We start from the raw sequence: 13,210 nt of genomic DNA on the forward strand, positions 1-13,210 counted from the left end.
TCTTTCTGTAAATTAAATTCAGTTTGTGTTTTATTTACCCATTCGTCCCTTTCTGAGGATGTATCATACCTACCTTCACAGTTTCGAGAGAGGGACTAAGAAAGAAAAATGAAGAAAAATCAATTCACTTCTCCCACACTGACTGAACAGCCACACTTGCGACATGCCTAGCATTAACATATACATGTAGGCTTACATCATTGAGATTGTGACGATGAAGGTCATCATGTAGTTATGTCATTATGTTAATGAAAGTCAATCTGTCAATTAGTTGTAAGAATTTATTAATTGTGACAGTGCACCTCAAAACGAACATAAAGTCGCACACACTGATTTTGCGTGAGGACAGAAAATAAGTGAAATGGGTCAACCTAGTTGAAATTGACTTTTTCATATTTTCTGAAAGAGCGGGTCTTCTTTTACATTGTGCTAAAATTTGGTATTATAAAACGGGCAGGAAAGTGTGTTTTTTAGCAGTTTATCTCGAACATTTTTGGTAAAATAGTGTGATTAGGTGTGTCTTTAGAATCCCTTTTTCATTTCTGAAAAACCTTGTCCACACTCTTCACTTTCAACTCTAATAACTTTTGAAAGGATAGTGCTACTGCTTTGAAAGTTGTCATTAATTATGGACAGAATGTGTTGATGAGGCATGCTTAATTGCAATTTAATCTGATAATCTCTTCATTGTTGTTACTCTGGTGGTTTACTTCCTGTCTTTTGTTCCATTCATCGCACAGCCAGCGCGGTTTGGTAAAGATTAAGCGCTTGAATAGACACTGTACTTCAGAGCCTCTTATCTCAGTTCACACTTTTCCTGAGTTTGTGTTTTCTTTCCAATATTTAGATAGGTTAGGAGTGTCCATTTGATTTGAGTTATACATCATTTTAAAGCTTAAAGTCTGCTCTTTCAGAATATGGTCTTAACTAAAAATTCATGTCTGGCGACTTTTTGTTTGTTTTGAGGTGCAGGGTCACAATTTGACTTATAAGTTTTCATAATGATCTCGGTTCATCTTTTCTGACATAACACAGAAGACATAAAGTGTGTATGACGAGGTACTTCCAAAGGGAAAGGACCTAGAAGGCTATGGATGATGGGAGTCAAACGGAACCCAACTCAAGGATTTTTCGATAACGTGATGGCACGTACAGACTTTTCTTAATTCCTTTGATAATCCTTCTAGTGCATGGATCTGATAGAAAATGCATTTTATAAGATATGATTGCATACGTAAATATTGTCTACTTCTCAGAAACAGAATAACTACAATATCATGAGGCTTCTCACCTTTTCTTTTTCAGTCATTCTCTCAATTAATATTGGAATAAGTTCATACCGATTATAGTGTTGGCCTCCATTGCACCTCTTTTCAATAACATTGTTTGCGCTTCTTGCAGTATTTTTGGAGATGTCACGATTGTTGTTCCAGTTGTCCACAGTTGACTTGTTCTGGGTATGCGACGCCTTCGAGTGAAACACACCATTATATATTGCTCTTGGTTCACAGAATAGTCTACGCCAAAAGTAGTCTCGCGTCTAGTATTCTATGCAAATATGCTACATTATGCGCGGCTATTATGGTGTACAATGAGTTTCTGCATTCAAATTACTCAGTATTCACATACCGAAAGGAATGTATGGGGGTGCATGTTGACTGCTTTATCGTATTATCTCGCATGCAGTGTCTGGACATTATCTGTGGCATGAATTTGTACCAAATCGTTCTTATTGTTTGCAGCATACTCCGTTGGATTCTGTACCCCTCAAACGAAAAGGAAAAACTGCACCCAATCGGGTTTTTTTTTTTATTGTTCCCTGTACCCCATTCAAACACACAGACACACGAACACACAAACACACACAAACACGCGCGCACACACACACACACACACACACATACACACACAACACACATTCACTATAAACAGCTCCACCCCCCCCCCCCCCCGTTTCCGCTGCCCATGTATACACAGGGGAGCTTTAGATCTGTGACGCGAACACTAGACAACTCTATGTCTATAGGCTAAATGTGACCGTGCACCTCAAAACGAACATAAAGTCGCACACACTGATTTTGCGTGAGGACTGAAAATAAGTGAAATGGTTCAACCTAGCCGAACTTGACTTTTTCATATTTTCTGAAAGAGTGGGTCTTCTTTCACATTATGCTAAAATTTGGTATCATAAAACGGGCAGGAAAGTGTGTTTTTTTAGCAGTTTATCTCGAACAATTTTGGTAGAATAGTGTGATTAGGTGTGTCTTTAGAATCCCTTTTTCATTTCTGAAAAACCTTGTCCACACTCTTCACTTTCAACTCTAATAACTTTTGAAAGGATAGTGCTACTGCTTTGAAAGGTGGCATTAATTATGGACAGAATGTGTTAATGAGGCATGCTCAATTTCAGTTTAATCTAATAATCCCTTCATTGTTGTTACTCTGGTGGTTTACTTTCGGGGTTTTTTTTCCCACTCATCGCACAGCCAGCACGGTTTGGTAAAGATTAAGCGCTTGAACAGACACTGTACTTCAGAGCCTCTTTTTTCAGTTCACACTTTTCCTGAGTTTGTGCTTTCTTTCCAATATTTAGATAGGTTAGGAGAGTCCATTTGATTTGAGTTATACATCATTTTAAAGCTTAAAGTCTGCTCTTTCAGAATATGGTCTTAACTAAAAATTCATGTCTGGCGACTTTTTGTTTGTTTTGAGGTGCAGGGTCACAAATACACGTGCGAGACATCTGTTTCCATCGTCCAACCGGGAGGATGCGTTGTTTCAGCGTTTACGTCGCGGGTCTAAAGCTTGCTATAAATATGACTTTACGAAACGACAGAATGATCTTTCAAATTATCTTGCCGCCCTGGAGTCACACTACCTATAGAGCGCAATCGAAAGCTTTTTGGTCTTTAGAGTCACACGAATCGCGGCGAAGTCTCCGCCATTGCATACAGGCCTTTTTCTTCAGAAGTATAAATATAATATCTGATAAGGAACTACCTTTGGGGGAATTTCCTCGTTTTCTCGATAATTGGTTTCTTACTTTATTATCACACAGACAAAGACACAAACACACGTACACACACAAATATGAGATAAATATGATATAATAATTATGCTCTGTATCCTCATATATGTGGCAGATTTCACTTCACGTCACCCAAAGCTGATATTTTGGATTAAAAACTTCTTTTGAAGCAGCCTGTGGTGTTGAGTCTGGCATCCATTGAAATTTGCTGTTGGATGAGATGTTGTTGTTTTTTTTATCTGATGATGATGATCTCATTTAATTATTATTATTTTTTTATTTGCTATTATTAGCATGTTCCTTGGTACATTACATGTTCTATACATGGTCTAAAAATTTCCTCTTCTTCGTTTTTCGAAATTCCTTGACGTCATTCCTGTATCACCCTGTATCATGCTTGTCTTTACATGGTGAAGGCCATGATGTTCCTCCACTAACGTGGAGGGGAATACAGTTTCAAGAAATGCCCTGCGAACCAGAGCAAACAATACAAGTGAAACCGATGCTTGAAAGTAACTTTCGTCCTACATTGTATTTCCCTTTTGTCAATTGTTTCAAAGTGTTAGAAAGAGCAGCTCATTCTCAATTGATGGGGTGCCTAAATAAAGAAGAATTATTGAGTGATCGGCAGTCTGGTTTCAGGAGTAAACACTCCACCTCAACGTGTTTAATGGAAGTTTGTGAAAATACAATGTTATACGATAACCTTGACAAAGGTCGATCTACTGGCGCTGTCTTCTTAGACCTGAGGAAAGAGTTTGATATCATTCCCCATGATCTTCTTATTAAGAAACTGAGTTATTTTGATATAGACGGTATTAAATTACTATCGTTTGAATCATATTTATTAGGAAGAAAGCAATGTGTATCATACAAAGGAATAAGAAGTGATTTTCATCCAGTATCTTCCGGTGTACCGCAGGGTTGAGTGCTTGGCCCCCTTTTATTTATTAAGTACATTAATGACATAAGTAATTTACCTTTTCATATAAGTACGAATATTTCATTGTACGCAGACGATGCAACCGTTTTTTTCTTCAGGATATGGAGTACAGGCTGTTCAAACACAGTTACAGAATGATATTTACTTTTTATGTAAATGGTTGAATGAAAATGGATTAGTTGTCGATACCGATAAAACTAAAGTTATGTTAATTTCTGGTAGAAGAAAGAAAAATCCAGTTTAATTCCAGATTAAAATGGAAGATAAATTGTTAGAAAATGTAACCAAATTTAAAGTATTTAGGCGTTTATATTGTAAATCAGAATTTAGATTGGTCTTTTCAGATCAAAAATATTGTTAAGAAAATTACTCTCTCATATGTATGCGAAAGATTAAGCACTGTCTGACGAAACCAGTACTCCTTCATTTATATTTCACTTTGATGCTTCCTTATATTGATTATTGTTCAACTGTGTGGGGCTCACTGTCGAAGAAAAACTTACTGAGGCTATAGAGGTGTCAAAACATTGTAATAGTGTTAGATGCAACCTATTATACCCCTGTTCAAATTATGTTAGATTCTTTGAACTTACAATCCGTAAAACATAGAATAGAATATGATTATGATGTATTTATGTATAAAATCTTGAATGGCCTTGCTCCCGAATATTTAAGACGAGTTTTAACCCAGCGAGCTAATCCATACTCTTCGAGATAAGTCTCCATGCACCAACTGTATTTAGCTAAACCCACGACCAGGTATAGCAGTCTTTTTCATACACAGCAACGAAGCTATGTCACTACCCGTGTTTTTCAAATCCTCCACCTCACTGCCTTTTTTAAACGTAATGTCCGCAACATCCAGGTGATTACTAGCAGTAAATTTCTCGTTTCTTTGAAAGTTGTACACATGTATTTTTCCTGTCACCTTTCTTTCTCTCCCTCTCTTTCTTTCTCTTTCTTTCTCTCTCTCTCTCTCTCTATCTCTCGCTTTATCTATCTACAGACACTGACGGAGGCTCTCCACTTTTATGAAGTGTATTATTTTGTATGTTTGTATTATTGTTATGTATATATTTTATTGTATCATGAATGTGATTTGTTACAGCAGGGCTTCCCGGTTTCATAAAGAAGACAATAAGCAAAAGAAATAAATAAAATAGAATAAGAACGGTCAGCAATGAAGTTTACCAAGGAAGTCATCAATAAAGTAAATGTTTTTTTTTTCTGACGTTGGTTTGTTAAGTCTGTTTTATCTTGCTTGTTTGTTTGATTGTAAAATAAGTCAAAAAGTCAGTAAATGTGAATGGATTAATGCGGAACAGTCTAAGAAATAAAGTCAATAATGGTACAAGGAACAAATGATGTGACTTGGATGTTGATTTGGATAACTGTGCTTGGATCAAGGTTTGTCCGTTTTGTTATTTTTTCCTGTGGGGGAGGGGGTTGAAATATTCCTTATCATTGGGGAAATAGGGTCATTTTCAGCATGATATGCGTATTCATGTAACAATGACATGGGTTGGAAATCACAGTATTCGTCAAAATGAGCTGCTTGATGGTGGTCTGCATTCTCTGAGTGCTTTTCTACTTATGATTGTGAAAGTTAACATTATAGGTTTATAAACACACATGAAATATCGTGCTGACCTGTCAAGCAGGTTGGCCCTTGAACAATTCACTCTGTATTTGTGGATTTAGTATCCAGATATAAAGGGAATCACAGTCACTTACTTACTACCGATAGGTCTCTGCAAGGTCGCGGAGACGTCTCCGAGACCAGCTGGAGACTTGAAAAAGTCTCCGAAAATATCGAGCATGTTCGATTCTCGCGCAATTCGCCGTCAACCAGGCCATTCTCCAGGAGACGTCGCGGAGACGTCTCCTCGACCACTCGGCGTCCTGCGAGACTCGAGTCACCACTAGGTCCCCACCTTGTCTCCAAGCCAATGAGCTAACCGCTTGACAAAATGGTTGTAGGAATATAATGGAGCTGTGCAATTAGTGACACATTTTCAGATTCATTTCAAGACACCAGTTTACTGTTTTTGATCTATAAATGAGATCTTGTCAAAACAATGGATGGCATTTGATGTCATATGAGAACAGATAAACATGCAACAAAATGCTTAATGTGCAAACACAAGGCCCCTATGCAGATCCAACGATGATTCCGGCAATGGAATGAAACTCCTGCTTGGCTATTACCCCATTAGATGAAGCTTGGTTTTTCATCCAAACACAAAACTCTCTCCAGATTATTCTATTTTGGATCACCCAGGTTTTTTGTTTGTTTGTTTGTTCATTTTTCATCTGAGAAGATGGCTGGATAGCCCATATTCAGCTATGCTAAGCTGGTCTTCCATGAGGTCCAGTTGGATGTGAGGCGGGATCACTTTACCCGATTAAACACCCTGCTATTTGCGATGAATGGATGAAGCGGGGTCTTTTACGTGCAAATGTGTGGCATCACAAAAGAAGATAGACAAAAGAAACAAGTTCAATATGAGAAGCGTAAGAAGTAGACAGCGCATCTAAAGAGAGACGTCATAAAAGAAGGCACCAAGAAGTAAAGGAAAAAAGTAGCAAAGAAAGAAAAAGCGGAGAGAAAAATAAAGTTCCAGAAAAAGACAATAGACGTGAGATGCGCGCGCACACACACACACACACATATATATATACAAATGAAATAAATAAATAAAACAAATAAAAGTGATACTGTCCTCAGCATAAAGAATTTACAGTTTATTGATTAATTTTGAATGATCGAAATATAGCATTGATCCCATGAGGCTGGAAATTTCCGAGTTTGAAGATGATTTTCTCCTCCATCGTCTTTTCTCTCTCTCTCTCTCTCTCTCTCTCTCTCTCTCTCAAGGCAGGTTCGCAGTATACATACCTTGACATCGTTGCAAGTGTGGTTGGCAAGGTTAAAATTGCGAGTAACCGGAAGTCCTAGGGTGTTCAATCGAATAGACCTCAAGTGCTCAGTGACTCTGTCTGCCAGTCGTCTTTTCGTCTCGCCGATATACACCATGCCACAGAGAGTACTCGACAATCCATATGACTTTGCTTATAACGCAGGTGTGCTGCCTTCGAATATGCCATATACCCTTGGGACCCACGGCATCATCGGAAGAGACAAGGGCACAGGTCTTGCATCTGGGTCGCGTGCATCTAGTGGTGCCGGGAGAAGCGTCATCTCGGTTGGTTAGAAGTTTGGAGCGGGCCAGATGTGTGGTTTTTTTTTTTTCAGATGGCGATCTCTCGTGTACGCAGTAATAATAGGATCCACACCAAAGATCTTTTCTCTAGATTGGTCGGAATGTAGGATGTTCAGGTTAGCACGAACAGCACCAGCGATGCGCTCTGTCGTCTTGTTGTACGTCATGACCAGAGGGGTACGGGAGTTGGAAGTGTTGGGCCTCTCCAAGAGTGCTTGTTGTCGGGTAATCCTGCTAGCCGTAGCCTTTGCTTCTTCAACAATCTTAGTGGGGTAACCTCGGTCGGTGAAGAAGCCTGCCATTTCATCAACTCGTCTCCCGAGCAGGATGCAGTGCTGCAGATCCGTCGAAGTCTCAGGAACTGGGAAAAGGGATCGCCTTCTTACAGGATGGGGGATGACAGAAGTCATATCTTAGATAAGAGTGTAAGTCAGTCGGCTTGTAGTGCACATCTGTAGCTAGACCACCCTTGTGAATACTGACCGAGACGTCCAGAAATGTGACACAATCGTCAAAAATTTCATGAGTGAAGAGTAATGGATGGTAATCATTGCAGTGCTCTATGAAACGATCTAACTCATCTCGTGTAGAGGTGACAACACCAACAGAGTCGTCAATGTATCATTTCAGAAGAACTGGTTTCGAATGTTCATATTTCGAAGCAAATATCCTCCTCGACGTGACCCAAAAAAGGCATGCGTAAGCAGGCTCCATCTTGGTGCCTATGGAGACTCCCTTCTTTTGAGCATAGTACTCGTTGGCAAATCTGAAAGAGGACCAGGTGAGCACCAACTCCGCTAATCTCAGGAGGGTCACATCGCTCGGTCTTCCTTGACACAGATAACGCTCTAGATAGTCCTTCAAAGTTCGAAGACCGTCCGCTGTGGGAATGTTAGTATATAATGATGCAATGTGAGATGGTGAAGAGTAGACGCTGATGCTCATTCCCCTGAAACAGAAAATCTTTGAAGAGCCGGATGGAGTCTGATACGCCCGTGTCCTTTCATCATGCGTCCAGCTAGCGTTTTGTTATTATTATTTGTATCTTGGCGTTTCATGCGTCTTCTTAGTTTCTTGCATGTATGTTTTATGTTCAGACTTACTTTGATAAAGGTCTTTGACCGAAACGTCAGTCCATTTTTTTTTTGCCTCCTGCGGTGTTTTTGTTTGACTCCTAAGTTTTTGCTCTTGATATGTATATATATATATACATGTGCATACATATAATGGGCTCCTTTTTATTAAAGATATAATCGATTATAAATTCCCTTACCACACATGCAGCCACAGACTTAACCATAGAAATCAACTATAAAATCAATTATAACCCTTCATAATATATGTAACGTCGCGTCCATGAATAAATGTCATCAGTTCTCGCGTTCTGTTAGGCACGGATGAATTCATCTCTGACAGGCAGCGATCTTGGCGGGGGAGAACAATGACTACACAACCAAAATCTTAAAGTTGAATGAATGCGTAGAGATAATCATGAAGGTAAACAACGTTTTTAGGGGCGGGGAGAGGTTGCAATTGGCGTAAGAATGAATAGGATCCACCAATAGTGCGTGAAGTAGTCACTGTTGAAAGATCATTTACACGGTGACATACTTAATTAAAAAATTAATACCTCATACTGCAGTGGGATAAGGCAGTCAGATATCACTGAATATTCACTATCGATAACACCCTCGAAGAGTCACTTATACCGACCTTGCTCCGGAAAGTAAGGAGAGCGCTGTAGCACTGTAGAGTTTTTCGCCTTTAACGTGAATTCAAATAAACGGACAGGCATTCGCTTGGTTTGCAAAACTGGACGCTCGAGGGTTTGACGTCATTGATATACAAATGTGTTGATTTTGATACAGACTGATTGAGAACGTTTGGAAGTTTCTCCAAATGTGATGGCACGGGAACTACCACTGTTAGTCTTCTTTCTGGCAGCTTTTCGGTTGTGCCACTCACTTTCAAATGTAAGTACATTCACGTTAGTTTCTTCTGAGAATAGTTCCAAAAATAAGAAAGAAAAAAAAAACTACTATCTTCCCACTGCACTTCAGTAAAGCGGGTTGAAAGTATCATGGAAATCAATCTTAAAATAATTGCAAACGGATAAACGTGACTAATGATGTGAACTAAACTAGTTGCATAATGTCCTCAAAATATCATTTAATGATATTGATAGAATACAGCTTCTTCTAGAAAAAAAAATATTTCACCAGAGTGAAATTCTATAATCTTATAGTTCTTTTTTGTTTTGTCTTATTTATCTTATTGGTAAATATTTTTGTTTTGAATGGGCAATTACTAGATGCTCATGTAAGACGGGGATTGTGTTTATTTTTTAATCTTGTTATTGGTATGGCTTATATGGGTTCGAACATTGGCATGCGTAAGATATACTTTTAAGAAAGTGCTAGCGCCTCGTAATTGATTCAAAGAAAGCATATAGTAACCACAAATAAACATTAGATGACATCTTTCGTCATCAAAACTTCGCATTATGTTTGCAAATCTGCGGTTTAGTGCTCCTATTTCCATATATATTATATATATATATATATATATATGAAAGTAACACATAAAGATCGTTTCATTTGACATAAAGAAGACAGCATTATTAACGAGATATGAAACTCGTCACACTGAAGACGAGTTAGGTGATAAGCTGGGGGTCATCTGATATCGGTCACGGGTGATCGACAACGAAAATGATGTTAAGTAGCGACTTGAAGTAATATTGAGAAACATTCGTGAAGTCCAGTACTTTATACAGTCCCATATAATTCAGGTCAAATTGTTTCCGTCATGCAATCAAGTGGAAATTTCATGCGTGTGTCGGCGTGTGCAAGTAAGTCGATTAGACAGACTATGTAACTGAATATTTACCAATAGGTCCTTATAATGTTAAAAAAAACCAAAACAAACAAACAAACAAACAAACAAACCAGAAATCATACATGGCGATAAAGTCTTTTAAGAGTCACCTTCATTTTAACATTTGTATTTTCAAATATGAACTTTGACCATTATTTGCATAACTAAGAGGGCTATGTCTCATCTCGTCGTCATTATTTAATATGATCAGTTTGACAAACCCCATAAGCCTGCAAAATTTTGCAGCAGTCGAAGCAATGTGGTCTGCAACACAAAAAAAGGGATATTATGTGTGTGTGTGTGTGTGTGTGTATGTGTGAGTGTGTGTGTGTGTGTGTGTGTGCGTATGGGTGCGTTTACATGAGAACGTGATTTCTACATGGACGAAGGTGTACTTCATTGAAGAAAAAAAAAAGTAAAAGATTAAAGTATTTTGTTTCGTGCTCTTGTGGGATTCGAACCCGCACGTGTGCAACCTCACGTCTCTGGCGCCAGAGACGTCGCCTTTAACCTCTCAGCTATACGTCTCGACGAGAAAATGTAAGGAAAGTAAGCTTATATGTGAAAGATAAATCAGGAATTGTTTCGTCCACATTCCATTCTCATTTTCAGTTTTAAGCTGCAAAATTGTCAACCTGATGAGGAGATTTGGAAAAAAATAAAATGCATGATTACTGCAGCTTATTATGTCAGCTACAACATACTTAAGTTTCAGAGGAAATAGAGCAAAATCAGCTGAGGTAAAGGTGCTTGAACGTTACGAAGTCAATGCATGGTTTAAAAAGAATCACCTTCCATAGACATAACAAGTAAACCTGGCTGATTTTGAGTCTTTACCTTTAATCACAATTTTCAGTATGATGACGTTATCAAATTGCAAAACAATGACATGGACTTCAAAGAGAAATGTTCAAACTACAGCACATCCGAATTTGGGATAACCTGAGCTAAAACAACAGAGATACATGCAAATGAATGTCAGAAACAGTACCTCCAAAAATAAATTCCACTTTTTCATTTCAGATGACGATATGATGACGTCATCGAGTTTTTCTCGAAATATTGATACTTGAAATGTTATTTACAAGTCATATGCTTTTGTAATATGCATTGAAAAATAGGTTGCTGGACATTTTCAGGAGTTATGACGAAATAAACAAACACATGTTTTTCACTATATTTGCACATAGACGCGCGAGCGGAATTTTAACTTTGACGCCAGTGCATTCCTTTGTTATAGGTCAAAATCGATCGGAAATCTATGGATATTGTTACTTAATGTATCAGAAATCCAAATCAGTCAAAAACGTGCATTTTCATGTTGCTTACGCGCTGTGCGCGCGAAAACGTGCGGACGGACGAGCACGCGCGGAATTTTTTGAAACGTTTAAAATTGTCTGAAACTTCAAGAAAACCGTTCGGTAAGTCATTTTTAGCATTTCAAATTTTTGACGCGCACGTCATGATGACCTGGGTAATTAGCATAGTACAGGACTATCAGACGGGACTTGAACTTTATGTCTACCGAAAATGGTAAAGAAATGGCATTTAGTTATGAAGTTATGATCGATCATTGAAAATCACAAAATGGCGCCTAGATGACGTCAAACATGATTGTCATGAAAATGTTATTGTACTGAGATATTGACATGAGATATGATGACTGAAAATTTCATGTGAATTGCTCAAGTCGTTATTGAGATATTTTGTTCACAAAATTCGTCAGAAAGAAATGGCAATTTCGAGCAAACACAATAGGTGATCATATCATCAGTTGGCGTATCACCTAAAAAATATAAAATGCTACACCCAAAATTATATTGAGACACCAGAGGAATGTGTTGGTACCCTGAACGACTGTGGATATGTGTGATTCACGTTATTTAGTTCCTAGATGTTAACATGAAGACATACTTGCTTCCTAAGCCTTTTAACGACCCCAAAACAAATTGTCATTACTCCCTAATAGATAGAGTGAAAATGTTCACTATCAAAGGAGTAAATAACCGAAAAAAATGGCTTTTGAGTGAAAATGTTCATTTTCACTCATTTTGGACTGACCTCAGGATCACTCCAAAATCTTCGAGTGATCCCTGAGGTAACTCTAAAATGATTGAAAAATGAAAATTTTCACTCAAAATTCACTCTTTTCTGTTATTCACCCCTTCAAGAGTGAACATTAGAGATTTCACTCGATTTTTTTTCTTTTTCTTTTTTCTTTTTTTTTTAGCGAGTACGGTTTTACTCCATTTTGGATTCTCAGTTCATCTGTTTTTTCCTGACTTGGCCTAATTTTGTCACTCATGCTTCTTCCTAGTTCCTGCCTGTCTTCACACCCTGTTAGAGCAGGTATCTACTCATTTGCGATTCCGAACTGCGAAAAATTTAAAATGCAAAGGAGGCGAAATGTAATGTAATTTGGTAGGGAGGGGGCAAAGGTGGAAATGATCCTGTAATGCAGTCGCAATTTTAAGGTGTTACATATCTTTTTTATATACAAGTATTGTAGGTTTTCCCGCGCAATTTCATCACATTTGCATTCGAATTAACGAAAAGACGTTCAAAGTTAAGCAATTTGGGTCACTGCTCTACTCTCACGGTTCATTTTAATTCTTTGCGTATTCAATTTCATTTCATGTTATTCCTTTTATATCATATTATATTCAATCTAGAGAGAAATTCATTCAATTCTAAGACTCAAAGTTGGCATTCAATTTCGCGCCAGCTCGATAGACGTTCAAATTCGTGCCAAATACCAGTTTCAATTTCATTTATAGGAACACAACTTAGCACTTTGAACGTTCGAATTAAATCAACATACACAACTTCGACGGGCCTTTTTTCGCTGTCATATTGGATGATACAATTTCTTTTTCATTTTAAAGCCTCATTTAATCATCTTAATTGTATTGTATGTATTTCTTTCCTGTCGATCTTTTTTTTTTTTCACTTTCTATTCATCCCTAACAGTATGGATGTAACATTTAGGAAATACCTATATCCCAGAATATCTTAGGGGTCATATAAGTCCAAATCCATATTGATTCATTTTGATTTCATTCCTTATATAGTTTCCCATGTCCATACCTTAAGTTGCCGCAATCGGATCAGCTGAAGATAGACCTATTTCACCAAAGG

This window comes from Diadema antillarum, unplaced genomic scaffold, assembly GCF_040938485.1.
Source record: "Diadema antillarum isolate AM-2024a unplaced genomic scaffold, OU_Dant_1.0 scf00000146, whole genome shotgun sequence".
Taxonomy (NCBI): Eukaryota; Metazoa; Echinodermata; class Echinoidea; order Diadematoida; family Diadematidae; genus Diadema; species Diadema antillarum.